The sequence below is a fragment of the Poecilia formosa genome, unplaced genomic scaffold, assembly GCF_000485575.1.
Source record: "Poecilia formosa unplaced genomic scaffold, Poecilia_formosa-5.1.2 Scaffold600, whole genome shotgun sequence".
Classification (NCBI taxonomy): domain Eukaryota; kingdom Metazoa; phylum Chordata; class Actinopteri; order Cyprinodontiformes; family Poeciliidae; genus Poecilia; species Poecilia formosa.
Window position 1 is genome coordinate 157,848 of NW_006800539.1, and position 4,380 is coordinate 162,227.

Consider the following 4,380-nt stretch of genomic DNA (forward strand, 5'->3'; position numbering starts at 1 on the left):
TAGTGCCTGAAGCTGTACAGCTGCACACACTGTACTTACCTTGCGATTTCAATTGGTTGGCCAAACATGACATCTGCCACACTCTTCCTGAGCACCGCGGTAAGACTGCGGGAAGGTGAAGTAGTTACATATAGTCGAAACTCTGTCAAAAAGAACAGAAGTTAAGCAAGTATTGTTGCTTCACCTTCTGCTCCTCTAGAAGTCTCAGACACACCACCTGAACCTGGGAACCTTCACCTCATGTGGATCACACGGGTAGGCTTTGTATTCATGTCTTTATTACTTAGTACAATTTGTAAATTAAATTGTACTAAGTAAATAAATAAATAAATAAATAAATAAATAAATAAATACATACTGTACTTTTGTGGGCCATGTGCATTGCACACATGTGGTCTGCATTTGTCTGGTTAAGATTTGTGCTGGTTTTGTGTGACACACACGATGCACATTGCAGATGTGGCTGTGCTCCTGGATCAGCTGCAGTGATAGTTTTGTGCGTATCCTCCAATAAAATCCTGCAGGCAACCCTGAGTGAGTCCCTTTAGTAAACACAGGGGTAAGGAGTAGAGTGTGTCACAAAAACCCAAAAATTATAACTAATATCTGTAAACTAAGCAGTATCTGACTGAAGATTAAATATATTATAAGAAACTATTATTATGTGTCTGTTTGCAGTGTCTTGTTCATTTGCTTTAGTTAAAAATTAAGCGTTTTATTAAAATATACAAAAGTACAAATAACTGCTTTCATAGAACAAATATATAAATTTAAGGAAGTATAAGGCTTCCCATATAGGGAACATTGGATGCAAAAGGTTTTATCATATAAAACATTCCTATTTGCTAAGCTATGTTAATATACAGGGCTGCAGATGAAAATAAATTAAAGAGTTGCTTGGGAGGCAAAAGAACCAGCTCTTCTTTGGGAGCCGAGCCGGAAGAGCTGGCTCACTGAAAAGAGCCGAAATATTCTGCATATTCTACCGAGTTTGATGACTGTTAGTCATCAAGTGTGCATTGATAAAGATCTACTAAAGCACTGATCCATCATGGAAAATGGATCTGTCGAAAATGGTGGGCTCCTGGAAGAAAAACTGATCAAGTTAAGAAACAAGATAAATTAATTGACAAATAAAACTGATGCTGAAATTGTGCAATTATGTTCTTAAAGAATATGTTTGGAATACAGATGCTATATTCCAAACACAGCTTCTTTTTTAGCTAAAAAAAGACACTTTTTTTTTTAGCTAAAAAGTGTCTTAGCTAAAAAAGCTAAGACACTTTTTACATGGTGTAACAGGCACTTTCTACAACCAGAAGCATTTCTTACACCTCACCCCAATTCATAACAATCAGTTTCTATTAGCAGTGATAATGAATTTTATTCTCAGCTTGCTAAGTAATAATAGAGAATGCTAACCTGAAACCCATCTTACACTCACATAAGCAAAAAACAGCATTTGTATTGAACTGGGCCTCAAAATAAATGGCTTGGCTGTTAATAACACTTCTGATCCAAAATGCCATATGAGCTAAATGCTCCATTGCCACCTCTCATGTTTTTGTACCCTGTTCTCACCCATCAGAGCCTTGCCGCCTGTAGCGACAAAGCGCTTGGCTAATAAGTAAAGCTGCCCCCCTTCCTCGCATACTTTATCCATCCACTTCTCCATCCTCTCCCAGGAGTCTAGTATTGATCAGGCATGTTCACATTAGAGGGAGGGGAGATGCTTTTATGATAATCCACCCACCCTACCAGCCACTCATAATGGCTGCATTAGACGCTCAGCCCATACGCACCCGACACCTGGCCAGCTCTCTCTTCAGTCCTACTTTTTGCATTACAACACTGTTTAATGGGCTTTTTAAGAGGGAAGGGCCAGTGGAGGGGGGGTGTTCCAAGAGTTTCCAGTAGACAAGGATCCAGCAAGGAGCCACAGTGGAGGTCTAGCACGATAGTGATAGATGGCACTATGTTCAAGTGGAGGGTGGAGGAAGCTGGAAATGGGGGGGGCCATTATCTGTTACTGTATGCCCACTATGTCTAGCCAGGACACTCAGCTGGATGTCTGATTGCTAACAGACTGGGAAGTGGAGCTTAGCACGAATGTGTTCTTACCAGACCCAGACAAGGAGTCAATAGCTTTCTCTGCTACTAGATTTCAGTCAAAACAATGGAGATTTGCAAACAAATGAACTAAGGGTCATTTTGAAGATTTATGTATTTTACAAGCGTGGTATTTTGACTGAAAAGTGAAAAACCTAAACACTACAATAGGAAATGCTCCATCCCTTTTCATCAAACACAGGAGGGCGAGGCAAGGCTCACCAAGAAGAAGGGGGGAAGAAAAGAGACAAAAAGCCACCTGGACACCATCAGTCTCACCGAAGGTAAACATCTTCGACATTCCTCCTGGAACGCTGAACTACAAGGGTCAAAGGTTGCAATGACAAACGAGTGACCCAGAGGTCCAGAGAGGCCAAGAGAAAGCCTCTGGAACCTCTCAGCAGGGCAGAGACAAATTCTCCAGTGCAAGGACCATGAATAAAAAGATAACAGACTACAAGTTCTTGTAGCAGATTTGCAAGATGGAACCTGTGTGTAAGAGACCAGACTCAAACAAAGCCAAAAGGTGTTCAAAAATTAGAAAAAAAAGTTGAATTTAATAATGCCAAAATTAGTTAAAACATCAAATGTCAATGCAAAATAAATGACAAATAAGAGATTTGGGAAAACTGAGGTCAACTGAACAGTAACTGAACACAAACTAAACTGATCTGCAAACAAAGACCTCAGGTCAGGAATCAAACCCTGGAACTTCTTGCTACAAGGTAACAGAGCTACCAACTGCGCCACCATGCAGGCCCACATATGAAACACATAAAGCAAAACTAACTTTAACTTGACATAAATAATAAATTAATATTAAAGTTAACAAATAAACCAAACTTTAACAAATAAAGTTCCCTCTCGCAGTCTTTTGGAAAAATGGCATATTCCAGGCTTTCTCCTCCAGCTTCTGCATTTGGAGAACCTCAGAACAAAAATAACAAGTGGAAGTAAACCATTCAGACAAATATCAACCACCCATTAGAAAATATATATCTAAATAAAACAACTTAAATTAAAGCTGCAAGCAGCCTTGAACGGCCCTCACAGCTCAGCGCCGCTCCGGCCTATTGGCCACCGCGGGAGTCCCAGCACCGCCGCCCGCCAGCCACCGTGGAAGCTCTCGTGCAGTTCCTGCACCCGTCCGCCAGGCTGTACTCATCAATGAGTTCTGCAGCGCTCCCCGACGATGCACCAAAAATGTGGTGCAGATCAGCCGATGTAGCGAGGAGATATAGCTGATGGAATAACCTAGTGGGCACCGTGGAGTCAAATTACAATTCAAAGCTGTTGGATTCTTTAGTGGTGAATAAAGGTCATACATATCAAGTTTGGTGCCAATCAGATGTTCCATGTGTGATTTAGAGACAACCGTATGAAGATGGCGAGGGACTACAACTCAGCATTTTGCCACGCTCACATGGTTCAGCCAGCATTGACAGAGTTCATCATCATGTCATTTTATATTAGCTGGCACAGGATTAAACCCATATGAATCATAGAGTAAAAGTAAGACATACAGTAGGAAAACAGGTGACTTTTAGGTGGTCATCAATTGACCACCTAAATGTGATGAGGGCTGGTCTGTAGTACGACATAGGAAGTCTCTTCAGCTGTGACCTTCTATGTGTAAATTATCGCATCTTGATGTTTTATGGCAAATAGTCAAAGTTTGACACTTAGCCACGCACACATGCTTTGATGTACAAAAAATCCTGTAATAACTTTTGACCTTCCATGTCTCAAGAGTGTGCTGAGTGAGTTTGAAGTCTGTATCTCAAAAGCTGTAGGAGGAGTTCGATCAGATGCGACGTCTATGAAAAACAGGAAATTGCGGCTTTGATCCAAAATTTCTGACTTCCTGTGGGGTTTGGACCATGGCTCCAAGAGACTTTTTTGTAGGTCCTGACATGATACACATATGTACCAAGTTTCATAATTCTAGGTTAAAGCATGGCTTGGGGCTGATCAATTAAAATACTCTAGGGGGCGCAATCGAGAAATTAGGCCACGCCCACCAAATATTTTTATGGATTCCTGTCGGGGGGCCGATAACGATCCAACCTAGTGAGTTTGGTGCAGCTCGGCTTGAAACTGTGGAATTCATGGCCAAATGTATGGCCTCTCCGGTCCAGTGCTCAACTGGTTTGAATCTTACATAAAGAACAGGGATTTCTTTGTTTCAATTGGAAACTTCTCATCAGAGAGGTCAAAGGTCACATGTGGGGTACCCCAAGGTTCAATCCTAGGACCCCTTCTTTTCAATAT

General features: G+C 41.3%; 1 long non-coding RNA gene across 1 annotated transcript in view; it reads right to left on the bottom strand.

The window, feature by feature from the left end:
- Nucleotides 1–1,084: 1,084 nt before the first annotated feature.
- The window catches only part of LOC107834376 (uncharacterized), a 22,345-nt gene continuing 19,049 nt past the window's right edge, over nt 1,085–4,380 (bottom strand). The window contains exon 4 of the long non-coding RNA XR_001660173.1: nt 1,085–1,096. This is a non-coding gene — a long non-coding RNA (uncharacterized LOC107834376). The remainder of the gene's footprint in view (nt 1,097–4,380) is intronic.